General features: G+C 51.6%; 1 protein-coding gene across 2 annotated transcripts in view; it reads left to right on the forward strand.

Moving 5' to 3' along the window:
- The first annotated feature begins 2,492 nt into the window (after positions 1–2,492).
- Positions 2,493–25,342, forward strand: part of RAB11FIP3 (RAB11 family interacting protein 3) — an 82,165-nt gene continuing 59,315 nt past the window's right edge. The window contains exons 1-2 of one of the 2 annotated variants that reach the window (XM_050906084.1): positions 2,493–2,786; positions 24,909–25,002. The gene's annotated coding sequence lies outside the window, so the exon portion shown is untranslated. Of the gene's footprint in view, positions 2,787–24,908; positions 25,003–25,342 lie in introns of those variants that run through there. The other variant, XM_050906081.1, reaches the window with a different exon arrangement.

Genomic DNA, 25,342 nt, shown 5'->3' on the forward strand with positions numbered 1-25,342 from the left:
CGTGGGTGCCACCCCATTCGGTGAGGACGGAGCCAGGCAGAGCTGCTTGCGTTGCTTGCCGGTGTGTGGAAACCTCCGTGGGGGCCACAGCCTGAGCGGAGGCCGGGGGTGTCAGAAGCAGGGAGAGCTCCTGCGCAGGGGCTCAGGGCTGTCCCGGCTCCGTGGCCGCTGAAGGAAGGGGGAATGCCGCAGGGCGGCAGCCTGGCTGTGCACCTCCAGTGCCAGGGGAAGGAAGGAAGGAGCTCTGAGCCCGGCCTTGATCCTGGAGCTGCAGAAACCCATCGAGGGGTGCAAAGCTGCAGCTCGCAGCGTCAGGCTTGCCCCTCCAGCCCTGCGGGCACGTTATCCCCCTGCCCAGCCCGGGCAGCAGCGAGCACAGGCAGGAAACCTGGGCGCTTGAGCTGTCTGGAAACTGGGGGAATTATAATTCCGAGGGGATTTTGCGGAGGATGGTTTAGGCAGATGTCGCCCAGGGAGGGCAGCCGGTGCAGCCGAGAGCTTTCCTCCTGTGGGACTGACAAACGAGCCCCCTCCCGCCCCGTGAGCTTTGGGGATGGCTACGATGAGAAAAAGGATCTGGAGCGGGGGTTTCAATCCTTCCCAGCGCCGGTCTGATCAGACGGGGTTTTTTTTTCCTCCCTCCCATCCGGGGATGCTGCTGAACTCCGGCTTTTGGGGCCAAATGTGCCGGGGCTCCCCAGCTTTGGGAAAGCCATGCTGGGGGACACGTCGTGCCCCAACCAGGCTTGTCGTGAGACGTCACACGCATCCATCACCTGGGCAGCCTGGCGACGAGGGGCCCTGGGCAGGCCAGGGACGCTCTTGCTCATCAGGTTTGCTGCTAATTATACCCAGGGGTTGCGATTCTGTCTGCTCGGCCAGCTCACGGGTGCGTTAGCAGGGTCGCCCCAGTGTGTCCTGCGGGGCCGATGGCTCGATGGTCCAGGCAGCGTCGAGCCCAGCAACGTGCAGGCGGGTGCGGAAGCGAGTGGAGGAGAGCACTGTGGCTGCTGGGCACCGACATTGCCGGCACCGGGCGGGTGCAGGCAGCCCAGGGACCTGCCTTCACCCCTGCACGGGAGATGAAGGTGCAAACACTGACGGGGCCCCGCTGGCGTGCGCGTGTGCGTGCAGAAATTGCCGGTGCACTGAGTCTGCAGGCTGCAAGCCCCTGAAGTTGTGAATTAATTCATTAAAAGGACAGCAATCGGACGGTGGTTTGTGCAGGCAGCCCTAGGCAGCGCGAGGGGTGTGTGTGCACCGCGGACCCTCGCCGGCGGCCGACAGCCTAAACCCTCTGCCTGCTCTTTCCCCGCGTCGTGGCACCCATTTCCAGACGCTAGTGGCGGCCGGTCGTGCCGCGGCGGCTGAGACCGGGCACAACCGGTGTTTGGTGATGCCGAACTGCCGTAACAGGCTGGAACCGTCAACAGCCGCGTTGATAAAATCTGTGGGTTCGTGCCCGTTACCGGCAGCCGTGCTGGCCAAGGGGGAGCTGGGGTGGCAGAGCCCCGGGCCGGGGCTCCGAGGGGCGGCTCGGCGGGGCGGCTGACGCTGGGGGGATGCGAAGGGCACGGGGAGGCTGGTGGGGTGCACGGGGCAGGGCGGTGCTGGTGGGGCGCGCAGGGCCTGGCGCACGGTGACCACCCGGTGGGGTGCATGGGGCCCGCTCTACGGTGCTCCCTCCGGTGCGTGGTTACCACCCCCCCCCCGCCGAGGGGTGTGCAGGCCCCGGTGCACGGTGCCCCCCCCCCCACCCCGGTGCACGGTTCACCCCCGGAGGGGTGCACGAGGCGTGGTGCACGCTGGTACCGTGGTGGGGTGCACGGGGCCCGGTGCACGGTGACCCCCCCGCCCCCCCGGAGGGAGCCGCGGGCGGCACGTGCTCGCGCACCGCGTGGCCCTTCCCCGCCCGCCCCGGGCCGCGCACGAGCCGGGGCGGGGGAAGGGGCGGGGCCTCCGCACGGTGTCGCGCCGCGTCGGGGGGGGGGGGGGGGCGCGCACTGGCAGACGAGTGACGTCACCGCCCGGCTACTGCGGCGGCTACCGGGTTGGATCTGGCGGTTCGCCGCGGGCTGACCCGGAGCGGCGGCGCGGGCGGGCGGGCGGGCGGCGGGGTTGTTTCTCGGCGCCGCCGCCTCCTTCCCACTCACCCGCGACCGCGGGGAGGAACCGCGTCCCCCCGGCGCTCGGAGCCGCCGCTCCCGGGCGGGCGGGGCGGGTCGACGGGGCCGCCCCCGGTGTCGGCGCGGCGGGCGGGGCCGGCGCCGCCTCGCACAAAGCGGTGTGCCCGGGCGCGGGCGGAGCTACCGCTGGGATCGCACCGGCACCGGCATTCGCCGCACCGGTACCGGGTACCGCCCCGCCGGGCGGCCGCGATGTGAGGGGGTGATGGCCGCGGGGCATGGCCGCCGGGCAGCGGCGGGGCGGGCGGCGGCGGCGGCCGGCGCTGAGCGCCGCCGGTGAAAATGGAGCCGCATCCGCCGGCGGCCGTGCCCGAGCCCCCGCTCCCCCGGGGGCCGCGGCGGGACGGGCCGGAGCTGGAGCTGGAGCTGGAGCCGGGCCTCTGGGCACCTGAGGCCGCCGAGCCCGCCCAGGGGCCGCCGCCGTGGTCCCCGCCGGAGCAGGGGAGCTCCCCGACCCTGGGGGTCCCCGCCGAACCCCCGGCCCGGCCGGAGGAGGAGCCGCGCCTCCGCCCCGTCTTCGACGCCCTGGACCGGGACGGCGACGGCTTCGTGCGTGTGGAGGAGTTCGTCCAGTTCGCCACGGCCTACGGTGCCGAGCAGGTGAGGCCGGCGGCTCCCCCCCCCCGAGCACCGGGGCCTGCACCGGGCCTGGGCCCACCCCGGGGCCCGGTGAGGCCTGTGGGGCCCTGTCAGGCCGGGGCCTCCCCTCACACCTGCCCAACGCTCGTGTCCGTGGGGCTGCGTGTTCCGGGTGCCCCCCAGGGAAGGAGCCGCGGGCGCTGGGCGTGAGGCGAGTCGGTGGCTCCCTGCCACGGGGCACCGGGGTTGGCGTAACCCGGCGGGGAGCCTCCGCACTGGGCCTTCGGTGGTCCCCTGTCTGCTGAAGGGGTGATGAGCAAAGGCGGCTCGTGTCGACGGCGGCAGCCCTTGGAAGAGCTTTTAACATGAGCAAGGGCAGCGTCTGCATCGCCGGCCTTTGGGTTGTCCCGGGTGAAGGGCATGCGTGGGCTTAAATGGAGGCAGGAGGTATGGAGGGAGCCCAGTGAAGCTGGAGCTCACCTTTCCCGGGTCCCAATCCGCTGGGAACAGAGCATCTCGGCAATGCCACTGGAAGCCCGCATCCCCTCTCTTTGTTCTCCATCAATAACACGTTTAGGTTTGTGTGAGCGGCTCCCATGTGTAAGGGACCGGCAGCGAGATCCCGGGATCTCAAGCTGCTCCTTGCCCCCCTCGCTGCTGAGGGTCCCTGCGTGGGCTTGCTGGCACCGTGCCGAGTACGGAGTACCTCGCTTATCACGGGTTTCACAATCCTGAATGCACTTTTTTTTTTTCTCCTTTCTGTTGCTTTGTACCATGGTGAGCTTGTGTTTCCTTGCAGCGGATCAGATGCGGTGTAATTTGAAGCTGCCTGGTATGACCCAAAATGGAGAGAGCTCTAGCAGCATACCAGGGGATGGAAATGAATTTGTTGACGTTTTGTACGTTGGCCTGTGCTGGCGTTGCTACAAGAAAAAAGGTGGTTTTTTTGAGGCGTGCAGGTATTGTCATGAAATTTCTATGTGCTCACCCAGGAGATCTGCTTTAATTCTCTAGCTGTAGCTGCTGTGCGTGTATTAAAGTGGCATGACAAAGCAAATCATCATGTGTGAAGGAGTGTTTTGGTGGAGGGTTTTTTATCTCTGTCCTCATGGTAAAAACACCTCTTAAAGATAAAATAGAGGCATTTCTTTTAGAAAACACCTCTATAAAGTGGAGACGTGTAACTTCTTTGTCAGATTGTTGCTGGTAAGGGGCACTGTGCAGACGGCATCGCTTACTGCCTCATTGCGTGATTAACCAGGTAGCGTCATGGCACCCGGGGGGAGTTACGAGATCATCTCGGCAATGCGCTCCTGCATCTGCCGGGTGAGAGAAGCTTTATTCAGCATAAAGCCTCTGACTTGCATCTTCCCGCTGCGGTCTGGGCGCTCTGTGCCGCTGCACATCCCCCCCCGTTGCTGTTGCTGGCAGAGAAAGCAGAAGCAGACGGTCCGCTCACGTCGGCGTGCGAGTCGCTCCGTGGAGGCTCACAGACTCCATGCATGATGGCCATCGCTTCGGGGCACGGTGGGAGCTTACCAGGGGACCGTTGGCCTTAGCGTGCCTCTCTCTGCGCGTTTGGTATGGAGCGGCCCAAGTACGTAGGAAATAAGGGCAGGCAGACCGCGGGTGCGTGGCAGGCAGGTCTGGCATTTGTTAGTGCCGGCAGCGTGTGTGGCTCAGCCCAGACCTGCCGCTCCGGCCCCGTGCAGCGCCTTGTGCCTTGATTCTGACATGGGAATTGTGCCGGAGCTTTAAAGGTGTGACAATAAGCCTGTAAAGTGCTTTGAGATCTTGACCTGAGTGAGGACTGGTTGCGAACTGTTAAGGTCTCTCCTAAATTGAAGCAGGATGTCCAGGGAGGTTTTGTGCCACTAAAAGCTGTCTGTTTGTATGGACCCAGCTTAGAAGTGGTTGTCTACAGGCTTCTTGCCTTGGCTGTCCCTTTTAAGTCGCTTGTTGCTTCCCACTGAGCACAGCTACCAGTAATGCTGTCCATGCTGAAATACGTTCTGCTTTTTAGATACGTGTATCTTCAGCAAGAGATTTGGATAGCTAGCTCTTGGTGTGCAGAACAACCGTCTCTCGGTACAGCAAGTGCTGAACGCCGTGGTGCGGTTGATGGGACAACGGCTGAGGCCACAGGTACTGGGCTCTCCAGGGAACGCAGCCTGGTACCTTTTGCAGAGGTATGACAGAAGAGAAAAAGTAATGTTTGTGATGCCTCTGTGTGCAAGAGGACTTAGTGCGAGCCTGCAGCTTAGAAAAGCAAGAAGGCACACTGAGTGTGGAGGAGAAGGGGTTGGTGATGGGGTCTGTAAGCTCCCAGCAGATGTGCAGGGTAATAAAGGGAGGAGTTCTGGGAAAGTTTCTTGACCTATTTTGTTTTAAGCAGACGTAACTTGGGCCAAAAAGGGGTCTTTTGAAAAATGGAAATCCAGCTCAGGTGAAAGTTAAAGGATAGGACCATCAGCAGGTGGGTAAAATGGTGTTAAGATGACTAAAAGGAAGCTTCAACATGTAAACAAAGGTTGTACTGTAACTGGAACTGGGAAGCTTGCAAGGGAGGTGCCAGGGTTTGATGGCTCATGAAGGTATCCGGTAGCAATCGGCAGGGAGTTAACGAGGAGCAAATTCCAGTCCTCTTACTATCCCTCTGGCCTCCTCGCAAGAGGAGGAGGAACCTGCTTCCTCTTCTCCCCCTCCTTCCTCCTGGCTTCTGCCCACACGGGTGGATGCGTGGAAGGTATGCATGGGGTGGTGGTGGAACAAACTGCTAAATTTAAGCACAGCAAGTCATCGCAGCCAGCTGATTCATTGAAGGGTTCAGAGAGGGTTGAAGGGTTAAGGAAAGCATGTGTGTGTGTACCCACATGTACCAGGGAGCTGGAGAGCAGCAAGTGTTGCCTTTAGTGTTCAGTAAAACACCAGAGGCATTTATGGGCTACTGAGCTCATTGCTGTCAGATTATTTGGCTGAAATGATTATTAGCTAAATCTCAAAGGAAAGAGACCAACTGGCATCTATTCCATAAAGATTACATGGTTGTGAATTTCTGTTATGATTTTTTTTTTTTGCTTTGCATGATGAAAACCATGGGTAGAAAAACTGGGGGGGCGGGGAGTTGGTTTGGTTTTTTGCTTAAGTAGCTTGGGTTGTTGAAAGACTGCCTTAAAGAGCTTCATGGTTGTGGTATTGGCGGTGAAGTGCTGGTGTGGACTAGAAGAGATCAAGGCACGGAAGTCTAGAGACAGTTTGTTCTTCTCTGAAATGATAAAAGTTGATAGGGACCGAGGTTATTGCCAGCACCTTCATATTAAAAGGTGTATGGAAAGGATGGTGCTGAGGTCCCAGCAGCTGGGGATGACACCCCCTCGATAGGGGTAGCCTTGAGCGGAGAGGATACAGCCATGTGATGGTCCTCCAGCAATCTGTAACGGGTGGCTGTTTGTCAAACACGGACTGTTGTGCCACTTGAAAAGCTTGCTGGGACCCATTACATGCTCCGTGGACTTGTAAACAAGATGCGGGGCGGAAAGGTCTTGAGGACAACTTGACTTTTCATGCAAAACGTCTGGACCGCTCACGGGTAGCATGCGAGGCAGTTTATAACGGTGTTGTATTTTTATTGTCTCCTTTCCCTCCCCTTTATCACTACACTTCACCGGGGATCTGATGCTCCCTTGGAGCTGCTGTGCATTCTGTAGCAGCGAAAGGGGTTCCTGCTGGCTGGTACTGAAGACTGGAGTAAGGTTGGTTTAGACAGTGAGTCGGGAGGTAGAGGCACACATGTACATAACTTTTATGTCACCTTGTGAAGCAAGAAGGGTTGTGTCTTGCAGTTCTGTGGGTTATGCAGAACCTAAGGCCATTGTGCAATGTTTTTAAAACAGCAAATACGTAACTTGGCTTGCTGCTTGTACAGTTGCAGTGTGTCTGTCCGATTGTGGTGACAGAGGCCAAGATTTTTCTCACTAGATTTGTTGCTAGCTAGAAATGCAGGGTCGTGTCAGGGTGGAGGAGAACCGAGTGTTTGTAAGGCATGAGGAGAAGCTATCCTGCTGGCATCTTGGGGTTTTTTTTCTTTTTTTTTTGTTTTGATCTAGAAGATAATTGGAGGTGAAAAAGCTGCTTGCACCACGTGATCTCGCTGCCTCTGCTCAATTAAGAGAAGTCCCAGAGTTTGTCTAACCTATTTTCAAATGCTCCAAGCTCTATGGCATCTCTGCCCTCTGTGCTCTGGCAGAGATCTTCAGCCTTTTTTTTTTTTTCTCCTGATGATCAGTTCAAGCTTCATTTCAATGTGCTTTGTTTTGCTTTTTTTAACATTTACATCCGTCAAGTATCTGTCCTTGACTACCAGTCTTCCTCTGCCCCCACATTGGCTAATTCTCAGCTGAGTTCTCCATATTCAGCTTTAAACTTTTCCTTGCGTGATGGTTTCTGAAGCTTTTTGTCAGGTTTGTTGTGCTTTTCTGACCTCCCACCACCTTTTCAGCTTCTTGTAATGAGGTGCCCAGCCTGTGCTGAGTGCTGCAGAAGAAATCACATTTTCGGGGTAGCCGGTGTCACTCCAGACAGTGGCTGCAGAGAATCGTGGGGTTTATTTTTAAATAGAATAATCTGCAAGATTTGGCAATTACTTTCTGGAATGAAGTCTGGATAGTGTCAAACTACAGCTTTTTAGTGGCTTCCCCCGGTGAATCCAGGCTTGCTTTTCCTGCTCACCTCCGATGGATCCCTCGGGAATTGTGCACAGACGCTGGATCAAATGCTTCTTACCTGCAGCATAGTCCTCTCTTGGAGTTGCTGACATTGCATCTGATCTTGGACGCCCTCCCTATTCCCCCTAGTCTTCTCCTACTTCCCTGTGAAATCTAATAGTTTGGATCACTGTCATGAGGAAACCTCAATTATTTGTGTTTTAAATTTTTTGAGGGTTCTTATACCCATTGAGCAGAGGAAACACTGGCTTTGCTTGTAAAGAGATTTCTAAAATTGTCTGGCATGGATTCGCAGGCCATGTAAATATGAGTGAAGCTTAAATTGCTTCCAACTGCGGTGCTGCTGCTGTACCTTTCGGAGGTTTTAATTGCTGTTTAACTTTGGTCTCTGCTATTGAGAGTGGAGCTGGGATTGCAGTGAGGGTGATACTGTGGGTGTATAATAGGTTTGAGCGTGCCTGTGGACATGCATGTGTGTTTTGGAAGAGGAACGAATCTGAAGTATTTTGCTTGCTTTGTCCAAGGGCCCAGTTTTGCACCAGAGAAATTCATGGCAAAACTCCCGTTCATTTTGCTGGTTCAGGCGTGAGCCCTTCCTCACCTCAAATACCGGGCTGGCTTGGCTGGGTGCAGACCGCAGCGCTCAGTCTGCCTCTGCCCGCCTCCCTCTTCAAAGGATGTTTTATCATCATTAATAACACATCTGTATTCTGTGGGAGCTCAAAGATGGGAGTTTTTCTTTCTCCCTCTGAGAGGAAAACGCTTCCAAGCCAACATATTTCATGTAATGTATTTTGGGCGAGGTGGTTGCTGGTTAGCTGAAAACGGAATTTGCAAAGAAGTGTAGTCATTTGTAAATGTCCCAAAGACTCCAATAAAGAGATGATTTCTGTGCTCCCGGGTTTTTGCTTCTCCTGCTAAGTTTTGGCTTTAAGCTTCTTGAAGGCGTTCCTTCTCAGATTGGCTGGGAAGGGTTAGGAGCGTATCATACCACAAACAGATCTTTCTGATGATACGTTTCATACTTAACGTTTGTGGCCGTAATCAGATTGATGGTTTATCCGGGCTGGATCAAGTCTGGCAGGACCGTGAATACTCAAAGGCATGGTTTGTCTGCACGGGCTGCGAGGAGGGCGGCAATGGTAATTTTATCCCAGCTACCAGTTTATTTAAGAAACCTTTTTATTCTTCCTTTCTCCTTCAGATTGAGAATACAGCTATTGCTGAGCAGTATATTGCTATATTTTAGTTACAGATTTTGATAAAAGTTAATGTGTTCCTCTGGAATTTGAGATCACTTCTGCAAATAAAGAAACGTTATTCCCCCTGCTTCCCAGAAGAAAGAAAAAGCATCAGTTCCACCTTTGTAGAGTTGGCAAATGCTGTGGGCAAGGGGGAAAACGTGGGATTTCCAGGGAAGTGGGGTGTGGATGTGGCACCCAGTAATCCCCAGCTGTGAGGCCAGTTTGTACTGGGTGAGCGCTGCCAAAGGCTGGGTCAGGAGCCCTAGCAGGGAAAAGGACCCCATCTAAAGGTTTTCAGTGTTGTGGGTTTTTTTAATTAGTTGTTAAAAATGCTTGCAAGGGCTTTTTCCTGGGGTTGTTTTTTTATGCAATAAAAATTCTTCCAAAGTTTTGCTTAATGTTTGCCACACGAGGTGGGGCAGAATCCCTGTAAGATAGAGGTGGATTCATGAGAGGCTTTCTACCTTCTCAGGAGCAGGGTATTTTCTAAGGCTATGACTAATAAAAATTGGATTGGGGTCATCATAATTAACTGACTGGAATATGATACTGCACCACAACGCAGTGATTCGGCTCTTTCAGAGTCATTTTGATCTGGTATTGCTTATAACTGAACGCTCTCAAAGCATTTCAGAGTTGCTTGTATCATTATGTAATTCAATACAGCCAGTAATTGATAGTCATTACAACAATTGCCTACATAATTTCTCTCAATTTTATTCTTGTTTTGACTTTCGTTTGCCGCTTGTTGTCACATGAGATCTGCTTTGAACTCGGAGACTTTTTTTTTTTCCCCCCTGGCTTCCAATTTTGCAAAACAAATGACTTACCATTAGCCGCAGCCTATGGCTCTGCTTGGGCAGGGGGATCTGCTTCTGCTGGGCCACCCTCAGCTTCCCCTCGCCCCTGGGACCATCGAGTTCCCGGTGCTAGAAAGCTGCTGGTACAGTCCCTGTGAGAGCAGGCAATGGGATGGGAGCGGACCAGGGTTTGCTTTTTGCTATTCCTCCTGCCTGGCTCCATCCTTCCAAAATCCTGCTTGGATTTCTGGTGTAGGGCCCAGGACTGGTTCCTCCACGTGAGCCTGGTGTGAGCAATGCCAGCCCTTCCCTCTGCTTGTTTGCTTAAATTCAAACACCCATGGAAAATGTGGGTACAATTCTGCCAGACTGGTTCCGGTGAGCTTCTCCTTAGAGGCAGTGGTGCTTCTCTGGTGGCACATTTTATCTGGTGTGCTGCGGTGTCGGGGTTTAACCCCAGCCGGCAACGAAGCCCCACACAGCCGCTCGCTCACTCCTCCCCCAGTGGGATGGGGGAGAGAATCAGAAGAGTAAAAGTGAGAAAACTCGTGGGTTGAGATAAAGACAGTTTAATAGGTTATGCAAAAGCTGCGCATGCAAGCAAAGCAAAACAAGGAATTCATTCACCACTTCCCATCGGCAGGCAGGTGCTCAGCCATCTCCAGGAAAGCAGGGCTCCATCACGCGTAACGGTTACTTGGGCAGACAAACGCCATCACTCTGAACGTCCCCCCTTCCTCCTCCTTCCCCCAGCTTTCTATGCTGAGCACGACGTCCTATGGTCTGGAATGTCCCTTTGGGCAGTCGGGGTCAGCTGTCCCAGCTGCGTCCCCTCCCAACTCCTTGTGCACCCCCAGCCTCCTCGCTGGTGGGGTGGGGTGAGGAGCAGCAAAGGCCCTGACTCTGTGTAAGCACTGCTCAGTAGTAGGGAAAACATCCCTGTATTATCAACCCTGTTTCCAGCACAAATCCAAAAGGTAGCCCCATACCAGCTACTATGAAGAAAATTAACTCTATCCCAGCCAAAACCAGCACATGCGGTCGGGGAGTGTGGTGCCAGTTAGGGATGCGGCAGAGAGCGAGCTCCAACAACTTGAAGCTTAAAATGCCATCTGACTCATCAGGTCCGAGCCAGTGGCTTGGCAGGAAGGCACGTTCATGGGGATGAATAGGATTAGGTAGTGATTTGAGATCTTGCTACTGTGTTCACATTGTGAAATGTGCCTGCTGACACAGATAGTGAATTTGTCCTTGGGGAATTGTGCATTTTGTACTTTCAATGACTCTTGCGCTCCCACATGCCAAAAACATTTCCACCTCCTCTTGGACTATAATGTATGTTCTCAGTGCTGCAGTAAGCTGCCCGGAGCTGCTCTCCTGACGGTGTTTTTTTGTGACATCTGCAGTACAGCTGTTTGCTTAACTAGTCAAACCAAGTGTGTGAGACAGTCGTGCTTCTCTAGTTGTTCAAGTCTGGCAGACCCCCTCCAAAGCTCCTCTCAGCCTTCATTTTCCACTTTAAAAGCATTGCATCTTTCATTCCCCTTTCAAATTCATCTTTAACAGGATGCTTCTGCCTAGAGGAGGTCAGTGCTGAGCTGCGCTGTAGCGTTGGTGGGGGCAGCAGGGCTGTGATGGCCCATGCATCGCTGGTGACGCAGGTGGAGGCAGCAGGGTGGTCGGCGCATGGCCGGGCTGTGTGACGATGGCGAAGCACGCGTGGGATGCTGCTGAAGGCTGATGCTTGCCACGGGTGCTGCTGAGCCGTAGGTCCAAGTCTGAGGCTTCCCAGTGCAGACAGGGCTTTATCCAAACACAGTGGGAGAGAGACATCGTGGATTTCATAAGGCATAAAAATCACTGTTTCTTAATATCTTTGCGTGTTTCTGTTTGACAGCAGGAAGATAGGAATACCTACAGGCCTAAAGGGAGCTCATCCTCCGTACATGTAGTGGGGGGTCACAGTTCATATCAGTGGTGCCTGGCATGAACCTTGTTTTGGGAACCCAAAACGTCCAAGCCCGAGGAATAGCCCCAAAGATGTAATGGGGCATTGGAAATGGCAGCTTGGGCTTTCGGTATTGCTCAGAGTTGGACAGAAATTGTCTCTTCTTCCTAAACTTTGATTCGTGATGAGGTTTCCCTTCTCTGTAGAGTCTCTGCTGGAGTTGGTACAGGTCAGAGAGTAAGTTATTAATGGCGTTGTGGGTTGTAGGGGAAGAGGAGGAAACATGACCAAGGGCAACCTTGGGGACAGCTTCCTCCCAAACTGCTGCTACTGCTAAGCTCAAGTGGATGGCATTTGCTCCGCAGGGGAAGAGCAGGCTGAAAGTGAGTTTAAGCAGAACTAAAAGAAAATCAATGCCGCATAAGCGGTGGTAGGTACTTCCGCGGTACGCTGCTGTTGTGGTTTTGGGGCTGGGCTGGGGTTTTTCTCAATGGAGGTGAGGAAGCGGGAGCCCCGGCAAGCAGCCATGCAGCAGGAGCGCTGCCGGCCCCTTGCCTCCCAGCTGCAGGTCTGGGATGGGGATCCACCGCTGCTGGTGTGAGGCTTCCTTGCAGCTGTGAATGTCCTGGGGTCGATGCCTGCTTTAGCCCTGGTTTTGGTCAGGGTCTTTCCCCTTCTCTAGGGAGAAACCTGCTCTTAAAGCAGAGAGATGCGTGGAGGCTGCTGGGGAGAAGGGGTCCAGGCTGCCAGGTATGCTCTGAGCACTGCTTCTCCCCGGCCAGCTCCTTATATTGTAACAGCAAAAACCCCTTTTATTTGAAAGAAATACCAGTGATACCAAACTGCTGAATTTGGTCGCTGAGTGTTATCTTATTTGAGGCGACTAATTAAGCTGAAGCAAGCAATCGGGTGGCAGTGGTATTTGATGCAAACTTGAGTGCTTGCTTAAATGACACCAGTTCTGGTGTTGCCTGCATGGGTCCTGGCTCTGGACTCAGCACTGCAGAGGCCACCGGGGTCCTGGCATGGGACAGTGACAGCTCTGGGGATGTCCTGTGGTGCTGTATGGGAAGAGCAGCACTGCTGTCTGTGTCACAAGGGTTGGTTACAGCTGGTGGCCAGGCTTTGTTTGTATGCTGAATGCCCCTCTGTTAGGTTACGTTGTGAGCAGCCTGGTAGTCTCCTGGTTTGTTGTTTGTTGTGTTTGTTTTTTTTTTTTAATAATGCATTGTAGTTCTTCAGAAAAAAGAGCTACTGTTCCTTCTGCTACAACATCCCTTGGTGAAATACCAGTAGTGTTACATTGAGTTTGAGTGACTGCTGCTTCTGGAAGGGGTTTTCAGCTTGCAGACTGCCGGGCTGTTCCTGCTTACTCTCTTCCCTGAGGAGGAGTAAAACTGAAGGGAGAGGACCTGGTGCTGGGAGCTGTGTAATCTGGCAAGACTCAGCGGAGCCGACTGCTGACAGCCCTGTGGAAAATCCATTTGCCAGAGTCCAATAGGAAACTGGGCTCAAGGAAAATGTGCAGGAGGTAAAAGGAGCCCAAACCAACAGTTTTTAGAGAAAAAGAGCTGTCAAGGGCAGGAAACAAATGGGGAGCATTTGCTGCGGTGGGGCGCAGGGCATGGTGCTGGACTGGGATCCACGCGGCTGCTCCGCGGTTCTGCGGTCCCGAGCAAACGCGATATGAAACGGGGGGCTGCTTGAGGGGCCCTTCTCTTGCTTGCAGAAAGTGTAGCTGTGTTGAAAGTGAAACTCTTCTAATGGGAAAATAATGTTCAGTTCCACTTTGGCTTTAAAAGCTGATCAGGACTTTGTGGCTTTCACCACCGCCTTTGGCTGTGGAACGATTAAAAGGCATGTGTTGCCTCCCTTTTGCATGGCCACATTCCTTATTTTTTCCAGGGGAGTGGCAGTTCTTCACCCTGCTCACTGTGTGTGCATGTGGAGATTGCAGCTGGGGGGGGTAAAAACTAAAATTTGGATATCCTTCTGGAATTCTTTTCCTATGCCTGCTAAATGAATGCAGTGACTAGCTCATCCTCTCCTGGCTACTTGGAGCTCTGGGACTACTGTGCTGGCAGGAGCACAGCGGAAGGATGCAAAGAGCAGAAGCAAGGCTTGTGGGAGGCTACTTGCCCTGAAAGGTCCAAGGGAGATGCTGGAGACCTTGGTGTGCAACAGGAGGGTGCTGGAGACCTTGGTGTGCAACAGGGAACTCGCTGTTGGACTTTGTGCTGCACCTCTTCAGGCTCCGTGGAGCATCCATCCCTTGGTGGGATCATGGGGGCGGCTGGCAGCACGGGTGGCATGGCAGAGGTGTAGCAGATGAAGGAGGGATGCTGGTGGGAGAGGTAGGACTGAAAGCTGAGAGTGCAGAGGCAGGTTCCCTGTGAAGGGCAGGTGACTTGGCTGCCAGCCTGGCAGAGACGTGCAAAGCCGTGGTGGAGTGTGGGGAGCAAAATCCAGACCTCTTGTTGCTCCTCTGTTTGCAGGAGCTGATGGGTGCTGGGCATGGTGAGATACCTGGGTATGTGGTGGCTGCTGGAGAAGCATTAACATTGTCATGGCAGGTTTTTTTGTTGTGGTGAGACTTGTACGCCCGGTGCTTACAATCCCACCCTGAATTCCTGGGCTTCCCAAGCTATGCATTGGCATCTTAGCCTCTTCTCCCTTCTTCTGAGAATCTACCTCTGAGCCCAGAAACAGTTCTGGGCTCCCCCCCCCAGCATGTCTGCTTTGTATACTTGCCTTTGCACAAACAGCCCTTTCTGAAGGCTGCGTGAAGGGTTGCCAAAAGGAGGGAAATAATTTGAAGCAGTTCTAAAAAAGAAATGAGTCTTTCTGCTTTGCTGGTCTCTGAATCACGCTTGTTTGTATTACGATAAACTTAGTTTTGACAGTGTGGCAGGCTCAGTCTGGCTGGGGAAGGCGAATTAGTTCCCTCATGCTGAGCTCGCTCTCAATATTTAGCTGCCTGGTTGGGGACAGGCTCGTGCCTTGCACTAACCTGGGCTTCACGTCTGCAGCCTGAGACGCTTCTTGTGCTCACCAGATTCCCAGGGTTTGCAAATTGAGAGATGCAACTCTGACTCCTGCTTTCGTGGTTTGCTTGTTTGTGCATTGGCAGTAATAGGTTTCTCCTGTTTCTGGTTATGATGATCTCTTTTTAGAGATTATAGCATGTAAATTGTATTTTGGAGAGGGAGTTAGTAAAAGCGAGTCCTGAGCTAGTGAGAGGATTTATTCTGGGATATGCCATGGGATTTTTTTGAGCTGCTTTCTAACCTGATTGGGAGGAAACAGGAGCAAAAGTTGCAGTCCTGGATTTATAAGCCCGGACAGTCTGTTCTGTAACCAAACAGCCCCCATCACAGAAATACCTGGGTTTGTTGCAGGGGACTTCACATGGAACTACACCAGGCGCTGCAAAATGTTCAGTGTCTTAAAATGCCTGGTCCTCAGTATGTGACCTCCTGGCATGTTTTATTGAGTTGCTTTTTGTCTGTTCAGATCAGCTCTGAAATCCTGCCTAGGCTTTCTGCCCCAGTTCTGCGCTCCGGCAGGATGCAGCCGTCCCGCCTCGAGCCCGGGGTGACTTCGGTTGTGGCTCTTCGCTCTTCCCCCAGGGGTGGCTCCAGCCTACATTAATGCATGTGTTTTATGTAAGAAGTAACCTAGCACTAAACTTTTTTTTTTTTGATCCAGTCTCTGACCTGTGTGTTTGGAAGGGTGAGAACAGGTTTCCTGTGTCATTAGAGGAACAAAAGCTAAAAACAAAGCCTTCGATGTTTTGGAGGGTGGAGGAAGAACACTTTTCAAGTTTCATTAAACAAATGAATGTGTTTATAGTAGAGCATCGCTGCTGAAGCCTTTGAGCACTTAGGTAGTGACAGGAAATCTGGAACAGTTGAGACAAACGCAATTAAATATGGATAAAACCATTTCAGTGTAACTTATGTTCCTGTTAATGTTTTCAAACCATCCTTGAAGTTGTTTCTTTAAATATGTTTTTACGCTTCAGTGACAACAACTGATGGACATTTTGGAAATAGTCATACTTGACGTTTGAGAACACACTTAAAAATATGACAAAATAAGGCTCCTGAAGCCATGGTGAGCGTAGAGGTATTAAGGCTGCTTGCGGATAAGCCTTGGAGCTGGTAGGGTTAGTCCAAAAAGGTCCTGTACTCACGCCTGTTACGTAGTACAGACCAGAGGAATTTCTACCAGCAGGTAAAAAACCCAAAACTGCTGAATATGGGTAATCTGGGCGGGCGAAGACATCCTGCAGTTCGGCTCCATGCTACGCGCCGAGGGTCTGGCTGGATGCACTGATTTGTTCTGGTTTCTTGTGAGAGTGGGCAGGAAGGTCTGGGTCGTCAGGCTTTTTTGGCTGCCAGCTCTTTAAAACATATTCTGGCTTCTCTTTCTTCTTCCTGTTGAATTTTGAGCATTGGAAGGAAAGTCTTTTCCTTTGCATGCTCCCGATGTGTGTAGCAGTCAGTGGCTTTGGGAAGGAAATGCAGGAGACTTGCTCCTCTGCATCAGCTTTGGGCTTGTTTTTGGCTCGTGGTTGACTTGGAGACTTCTTCCTTCCCCCTTCCAGAAAGGGAAAGTAATAGTTTGCTGGGGAGGGAGTTCTCTCCTGTTCGTCATGTTTTCCCATCTCTCTCCTCTGGTATTTCCTGCGCCTGCAGAAAGAGCCCGCAGACCCTGGGAGAGGCTGGCGAGCGGCATCGTGCCTCGTGGTTCAAGGCCAAAGTCGACTGGGTGCAAGATTGGTGTAGAAACTGCCCAAAGTAGGTGACATGCATCAAAAGTCAATGGTGTGCCGAGCAGCTTTTGTCTTGGATAAATAGGAGGAAGGAGGATTTGTTAGGCAAGTGGGTGTGTTAAATGCTGAGGATATCATCTTCCTGGGCAGGTAGGAAAGGAGGGGAGCTTGTGCCCTTTGGGGAACTTGCTCACTTTGTTTCAAGGAAACGGTTGAGCTGCTGGGGCTTCTCTCCCGTGGTTTGTGGGTGATCCCTCTCCTGTTCCAGTTCTTTAAATACTTGCAGGCTGATGGAGAACCACAGGAGGCTTATTCCCCTTTTCTCTTAAATAGTAGGTTTGATTATTTCTTCTGTAGCAGGAAGAGATGAGAATAAACCAGGCTCAGTCTTTATCTTTGTCTCCTTCTCAGAAAGATGTCTTGATTCTTGGTTTCAAGTACTAGACTGATCGCAGAGGGCCCTGCAGTCCTTGGAGTCTCTGGGACTGAAATGACAGCAAGGACCGGTGACCTGATGTGGGAGGGACGTTGCAGAAAGTGTCTTCACTGAGTGTTGCTTATGGTGGACCTTTAAACAGAGACTTGACCAGACACAATCTGCCTGCTGATCTCCTCCTGGAGCTTGTGAAAAGGCTCAGAGCGCAACACGCTCGCAGCAGCCCTGGATAAGTGCCGCCACTTGCAAAATAAATAATGCAGCTCTTGCACTGCTTACTCACAATTGACCATTGCTTCTCCCTGTAATGAGGTCTGCCCCCTTGAGGGTATTTTAAAGGTTAGTTAATTAGGTGTAATTGCAGCAGAATAAAAACCTGCTCTGAGGTTCTGCCTACTTTTTGTAGTGCCAGATCCTTTAACAACTTACGGAGTCGGTTCCTATAAACATTGCTGGAGCCAGTGTAATCCCGAGTTTTCAGCATTCCACTCAGCCTCCTTGTTTATATTGATGAAGCCGCAGAAGTGAAGTGCTGGAAAGGGTGTTCCTGGCTTTGGGATCCTTGCGACCGTGGTTCAGATCACAGCAGCAGTGTGGGAAATACGTTGCATGAAGCAACATTAAGTTATGCTCACATTGTCGGCATGTTAATGCTTTCTCAGCACCCAGCATGGGGGGGGGGGGGGGGATAGATGTGGTCTTAGCCCAGACAAATGCTGCATTAACAGGGATCAGTTCGTTTCAGCTGATCACATTGCACCCCATTGATTTAGTGACTGTGGGATCTAAAGAGAACGGCTGTATAGGGACAGCTATGTCTTTGGCAAGTTGCACAGCTGCTCCGGTATTTGGCTGCAGGAGGTTCAGCAGTTGCAGCATGTTTGCACATTTCCCAAAGATTAAAAAATACAACTACTCTGACTTCTGTATTTAGCATTTTAAAATAGTATTATTTTTTTCTTGAAAGGATGGGTTTAGCCCTGAGAGACAAAGTGGGTTTTTACAAACAAATGAGTACGTTGGCTTATACCCTTCTGTTAAATGCGGAGGGTAGAGATGCTGCATCCACCTTTGCATAACCATGAGAGATTTTTACATTGCATGTGCTTGCTCTGTTAAATTCCTGTGTACCACTTCAGGCCAAAGAGCTGGCTAAACATAGAGGAGAGCATCTGGCGTGAGCCCTCTCCTGCACTTTAGAGTATCGCTAGCTAAAAATCTCCTCTATTTGGCATTTATGCCAATGTGGCACTTGGCTTTCGCTCTGCTTGAGTTCAGGGATTGTGTGACTTACAATACTGTTTTGCCCCCAAAGACAAAAGATGTTCAGAGCAGATTTAGGCTTCTTGCAGACAGAAGAGGGTAGTCGGAGTTACGTGAGAGGTGCCTGGATCTCCGTGTCCTGTCTCAGTCAAGCAGGCTTTGTGGACTCCTGTACACCCAGAATTGGCCTGGACCTGGTTATTCAATGTAAATGAGTTTCCTATATTTAAAGCTCCAAGACCCACTGGATTTTAGGACATTTTTGATCTTCTGTTTTGCTTGAAACTCCCCAGGTTGTAAACTGGCAGAGGAGGTATGCTGGCACATGCAGTGGCTGGTGGCTGACAGGGCTCTGCTCCTGCTGTCCCATGTGTTGGCCCTTCTTGAGACCCTTCTTACTGGCAGTATGAAGTAGGTGAGCCCAGTACTGCTGGACATGGCAGGCTGTCTGCAAACAGGTCCTTGTAAATCAGACTCTGCTACAATCCAAAGACTTTGGATGGGGAGAGGTGGTTTGAGCAGCCTTTTTTTAAGGCCAAACAGAAGATAAAGGCTGGCTTTGGACATGCTTAACATAGCGTGGAGCCTTGCACCAAGCTGGGCAGAAATCCAAGCAGCAGAGCATCTGGGCAGCAAAGGGGAGTGCAGTCCAGCTGGAGAAAATGAAAAGTGGAGGCTGATAGAAAAAGCTCAGCATTGGATTCAAAGCGAAGTTTTATTTTCTGTTTGTACTGCTTCACAGTCCGTGTTCAAGCCGAATGTCCAGATGCGTGGGGAACGATGTCTGCATTCACTGTGCTTGATCATGCAAAGCTGATTAAACAGCTACACAAACGTTTTGGAAACCTTTCTGGCCTGTCAACAGTGATGGTGAAAAGCTGCAGTTACTCACTTCCCCTTGTGCGTACCCAGGGTCCTTGCTCACTGAAGGAGTGGCTGCTTTCCTTCCGTCGACTTTCCTTTAAGGCACCGGGTGGAACCTGGCCCTTTGGAAGCTGATGCTGAAGCTGCAGCTTGTCTAGTGTGGACCCTGCTTCTTTGCCTGGTCCTGCCTCGCTCTGTGTTTAAATTTGACCACGAAGGCTCCCATTTCTTCTGGAGGGGAACAGACAAGGGGAAGGTCCTTAAACCTGTTAGTCTCCTGGAATATTCCACTCAGGAGAGAAAAATTTCCTATTGGTAAATAGTTTGGGAAGAGGTGGTGGTAAGAAGTGCATGGAACTGGTGTGGGTTTGTAGGAGGGGGCTGTGTAGGTGTCAGGAGCCCAAGGTGTCTCCGTTCTCGTTTCATCCCTCCGTAGCAGAGCTCTGCTCCTTTTGAGCCGTGCAGTGGGATGGTCTTTCCCTGCCCCGGTCCCTGCCTTGCAGCCTGCTGACAACTGCATGTTCATGTTGAGGGGGCTTGTGTGCACAGCCTGGCTTGCTGAGCCCAGCAGTCAGCGGCAGAGGGGCCAGGAACCGGAGCCGGCCAGGATGTACATGTGAAACCACGTATTTTCTCTGCCCACCACAACCTCGTCGTTGGAATGCCTGCCTGAGGTGGGGGTACCCAACCCGCCCTTGCGCTGAGCAGTTGCTTTCAAAGCTCTGGTTTGAGTGCCTCAGTGCTCACTTTTTAGGCTAAACCTTTGCCTTTCTGTGGAAATAGTTTTTAGTAAGTGAAATGCAAATATGTTTTGAACTGCTCACAGGTAGCTGCTGCTTTTTGCAACAGTCCCCAGCCAGCGCTGGCTGCTGCCATCAGGTCAAAGTATGGCAACAAGTTCCCCGGTGAAGGTCTTTCTCTGGTGGTTGTGTTAACAGTTCACCTGATGTTTTGGGCTAAAAATCAAAGCCCAGCCAGCAATAAGCATACTGTGTCACCCAGTCAGAATCTGGACTGGGCTTACTGGTTTTGTGGACTTTTTCCTGGATGGACTGGTCTGTCCCTGTTGATTGCTCAAGTGGCTAAAACATGCCAAGCCAGATGCCCAGTTCAACCAGACTCTTGGTAAGACTACGGCATGTTGTTCCTTATCTGGACAGGTCTCTTGGTGTCTTTCTAACAGCTCTCTGGGTTCTCTAGGTCTCTGACATCTCTCTAGGTTCTTTTTGCACATAATCCGTGTGGTTTGTCCCTTTGGGGGCCTGAGAGTAGAAGTCGTCTGTTAAGCAGACTAGATCTTCACCCTCACTCAGTTTCCCATGACTTACCTCGGTGCTTGTCCTATTACTCAGAAGACTGAGACCAGACATCGAATCCTTTCCAAGGAAAGGAGGAAGCTGCAGGTGCACAAGTTCTTGGTGGGAGCTGCAGCCTGCTTTCTGGCCTGCCTTGAGTATTTGGGGATATTTATCAGGAATATGTCAGTATTGATTCTTCCTCTTTGTCTCCTTTGGATTTGCTTCCAGAGTCTGTGTAGAGTAAAGCAGTACTGAAATGCTGACTTACTGCTCTCGCTATGGTATCATCAAATAACTAGCTTACGTGGTGTGGAGGGCAAGACGTGGCCCTGGTTGTGGCTAGGCTGGAAGCATCATCCGTGTGAGATACCATACGTCTGTAGGAGCTGAGCTCCACCGGCTCTTCCTGGTGAGGTGCCTGACTGCTGTGGCCATTAGAAATCTCCCACCCTCATTTCACCCCTCAAAAGAATTTCTTTTTGGAAGCTGATTCAGCCCCGGTCTCTGCCAGAATACGAAGGAAAACTTCTGGCAGACTCAGGGGTTACAAGGAGGGTGTCTGCTGGCCAGCGCAGCCCTTGCTTCCTTCGGAGACCAACGCTTAAAACAAACGCAGTGGGTATTTTGTTCTGCTGAATCCATCTGCTATGTGGTGGAGACATGGAGCATCCATGAGGATAAAGAGAAAAGGCCTGCAGCTTCCTTTTCCTTTTCCTCCAGCCTGCTTAACAGGGCCACTCACAGCTGGGGAATCCCTCACCTCCCTGGAAAACTTTCGTTGTGTGGCTGCCAAGCCTTTGTGTTAATTTGAGTTTGGAGTTGTCACCATTGGCTTAGCTGAGGCTCGAAATCACTTACTGAACTGATTTTACTGTGTCAAAGCAAGGAAGCTCTTTTTGTGCTCCCCGTGGTGGGGAAGCTGTTAACAGCCGGTACAGCAGTACGGCGTGGTGGTGGCATACGTGCTCGGAGGGGGTTGTTGGAGATGGGTGTTGGTTGGCAGCAAATCTTGTTGGTTTTGGAAGGCAAACGCCCTGCCAGTGTGCAGAGCTCTTTCATACAGAGGAAGACGTGGTAGTGTGGTTGGTGCAATGAGTAGTTCTCGTTCTGTTGTTGAGATGCTGAATGACCACCCTCCTCCTCCCCAATCCGCTTCCCTCAGTGTCCCTGACCAGGAGAAATCCCTTACGGACTCGTGCCAGGAGCTCGTTCTGCCTTTGCCTGGGCTGTGCCTCGTCCCCGGCGCAGGGGTGAGCGGAGCCCCTTTGGCAGTTCTTGCCACCGGTTCTGCTTCTGCAGGCTTGTGTCTGTGTTCAGCTTAAGGGACATTGACTTCAGGTAGTTTAAACCTCTCACTTTCCACCAGGCTTTAAATCAGCTATTTAAACCACATCATCCTCTTTTGACTCTTTAATGCTCTGTATTTCTAGCTGCTCTTTCTTCAAGAAGAGTTTGTAACCAGCTACAAACACACACATTAAGCAAAACCTTTATTTTGAATTTTTCTTGCTGGCCAAAAGCAGGAACCTCCCTGTGGCTTATATCTGCCTGTTTTTAGCTTAACATTGCAGTTTGGTAGAGTGTTAACTTTTGCTTTTGTCCTAACAGGAGTGTGGTGTTAACTACTCCACTCTTGCAGATTAGTCTTCAGCTAAAAACAACAAAGCTGTGACTTCAGAACTGCTAAGATTTGCTAATCTAAAACAGTTTGAGCCATAATGCTTGGGGTTTTTCCCAGCTGTCCTAATAAGGTAGGGGTTTTAGCCTAGATGTCAAAATGAAGAAATGGAGAAAACTGGCAGTTACAACCCAGGAGCGAGATGCTGGAGCTGTTGTTGGCCGTTCCCGATGCGGGTGGCTCAGTGCCGTGACAGCTCGGGTGTGAACAAGACGGTGGCCCTCGGGAGGGGGGTATCGGAGTAATGCTGAGGACCTCCGTTTGGCATCGTTCAAGATCTTGATGTACCCTGTCTTGAATAGTGTGTGCAGTTCTTGCCTTTATCTTCAGAAAGGATGGAGGGGCTGGAGAGGGAACAGGAAACATGATTAAAAGGGCCAAGGGGCTGGAGCAGCTGCCTTGCAAGGGGAGGGTGGGCAGGCTGGGACCCCTCGGGGAGGAGAGTATGGTCCAGGGGATTCACACTTGCGCCTCGTCACATCTTTCGGTGGTAGAACTGGGAGGCAGTTGATGAAATAGCAGAAAATAGGTGCAGAAGAGTTAAAAGATGGCACTCCTGTACAGAGCAGGTAGTAAGCTTCTGGAGCGTGCAGGCCCAGAGGCAATGGAGGCAGGTTCAGATGCTCATGGGCAGTAAAGGGCCTGGGCAGGGATGTCCCCCCCAAAGCATCCCCAGCTCTGTTGCTGTGGGTGCTGGGAGATGCTGGGTGCTGGCCTGCAGGACACAACCTCTGCTCTCCCTGGACAGCTTCTTGGCAGGGGCTGGGGGACCAGGCAGGCACTGCTGATGTTCTTGTTTTCTGTGTGTTGTGAGCTCTTCTGAGTGTCAGCGACCACTCACTCTCAGTCTGGCAATGTTGTCTTGATTGGTTATTTAATGGTCAGAGTTCTTTTTAAGCCTGGACAGCAAATACAGGCAGGTTTGGATCAGCACAGACACACTACCATGGGCTTGAGCTTCATCAGTTGTGTGGCTTTTGTTTGTTTGCATCCATAATATCAGGGTTGTGATGTCTTAAGAAACATTTCTCATTTCCCCCTGCCCACAGCTTAATTTAAATACATAGGTGGCTCTTTTGCATGAACAAAGTACTTGTCCGGCTGCTCTGTCTCTTGCACAAGCGCCGGTGTGGGAGAGGTCCCTTGCTGGGGTATTGGCACAGGGCTTGAAACCTTCCTTGGCCCTGAGAAGCTGCCTGCACTGCCGCAGTGCTGTGAGCAGCCCTGCCTTGCATGTCCCATGTGTCATCGTGGCTGGATCTTTACAGAAACTATACTTTAGAGTGTGTCATGGTAATCACTTAGAGGCTTCTCAAGTCTGATTAAATGTCACTTGCATTTCTGTTATCTATATACACAGATAACAAATTAAGCTACAGCTTTTGAACTCAAAGAAGCTGCCAGATGCATTAACTGGAACCGACACATTCCTAAGAGTTGTTTTTATTAGTCTAAAATACCTTTGTTTAACATGGAAGAAGCCTGACTCATCCAAGTCAATGTGTGCTTTGTGAGTTCAGCAGTTTTGTTATCTGTCTACCATAAAAGTTCCCCAGAAAACTGGAAAAGATGCTTGTGTTGTCTTCTCCCTGTTCATGACGGTGTAAGCCGGCAGGCAGGCCTGGATCATGCTGGGGCTTGAACGTTTCTCTCGTGGCAACCCTGCAGGGGCACAGCTAAGGGTTTTAATGGTCTCAGCCCTGTGGTTTCCTCCGTGCTGGCAGTGTGCTCACCACTGCTGCGGGGAGGTGGGATGTCTGAAGCAGAGACGTCTCCTGCCTCGCCCCATCGTGTTTGAAACCACATGGACACGCGGGTGAGCAGCTCTGAGCATGTTGCAGATGTGATTTTTCCTGTATAAACACATACCTGGGTTTAAGAAAAACAAAACAAAAAGAAAGCAAACCAACCCCCCCTGCTGATGCATAATGAGTCAGGCTGGGCTCGGTTGTCCTCCTTATCCTTAGATGTTAAGTCTCCTCTTAGATGTGAGGTTTCCTTCCCTGGAAGGAGAGATTTGGTGATTCACCGTCTCTTTCCACAAGAACAAACCAAAACCGAGAGATCACCCGGGTGAGTCAAAAGGCAACTGGTTGTGTTCATGAGAGCTGAACAAATCCAGCACTGCAGACCGACTGAAGACTTCCTCCTGTGCGTCAGCTCCGGAGGAGGAGGAGAGGTCGATGTGTTTGGCAGGGCGAGGGCAGCAGTGCAGGCAGCCTTTGAGTACGGAGCTAATTGTGCAATTCCTTCTTTCACGTCTTACACTCTGCTTCCTCACAGGCTTGTTTCTGAGCTGAAGGATGCGGCTCTAAAATACACAAAGGTGCCTCAGTATCTCTTAAAATGAGGGTCTGCATTTTTTTTTAAAGCAGAAGGAATGTCTCGTTGTCTCAGCTTGAGAAGCATCAGTGGTGTAAAGGGTTTTCTGAAGGGAAGGCTTGTGGCAGCCTGGAAGGAAGGAACCAAATGCACCTTTCTGAAGACTTACTTTGGGCCATGAGGAATGACTGCAGTTTTGCCCTCAAACTTTAGCTTCTTCTGTTTGAAGAGCCCAGATCCTTGCCAGGTCTCACAAATGTCCCTTGCTCCGCATGTGTGCCTGCTCCGGCACCCGCATCCTAATCCTCGCTAGCTGATGTGATTCCTTTCCCCTTGGGCGTTGTCTAATTGTGAAAATGTTTCCATTATATGGCCTACATTCATAACGTGGAACAGTTCATTATCACTGAATCCTCTTAATTGGGCCCTCCTACTAGGCAGCCTATTACTGAGTTTTCCCAATTAAGATAGGACCTCTTTAAAAAACATAAAAATAAACAAATCCCTGGTGGAGAAGGACCACATTGCAAGAAATACTGCCCTAACCTATGTTTCAAGACTAAGCAATAGTTTCAGCACCAGCCAAGTACTAATTAACCCTTCTGTACTGATTACTTTTGTTCCCTTCAAGGCGAACGGCCACAGTTCGGTGTCAGTTTAAGAAATTCGCTGCCATTAGCTCAAATCTTTTTCTTGTAAGGAGCTAAAATTTGTTACAAGGTGCTTCTCTGATAGAAGCTACCGTCTCCCCAAAGGGCTCTATGGGTAACACTGCTTTTGTGGTTGCAGGTAAAGGACCTAACAAAGTACCTCGATCCGAGCGGACTTGGAGTCATCAGCTTCGAAGATTTCCATCGGGGGATCAGAGCTATCAAAAATGGAGGTGAGTTTGCTGCTGTGCTGCGAGGGAGGACAGGGAGATGCCAAATTTAACACCACAGGGGTTAACCGAGCTGAGAAGTTGCTTGGTGAAAACAAACTGGGTTTGGTTTTCTGAAAGTCAGTACTCTGTGTTGGGCGGAGAGGAAGGGGGAGAGGTTGGGTACCTTTAATAATAGAGTTGAAAAAGGTGGTCCAGCAATTGTGGTGGTGGTTGCATATTTTCCTGTTTATCAGGAAAGTTCCTTCCTAAATGTATGTTGGAAACAGAAAAGCCGTTGAGGGAAAATCCCTTCTGGTTTGGTGTGTGCTCTCACCTATGGTTTTGTGGAGGTTTGCTGCTC

This window comes from Gymnogyps californianus, chromosome 15 (assembly GCF_018139145.2).
Source record: "Gymnogyps californianus isolate 813 chromosome 15, ASM1813914v2, whole genome shotgun sequence".
NCBI lineage: Eukaryota > Metazoa > Chordata > Aves > Accipitriformes > Cathartidae > Gymnogyps > Gymnogyps californianus.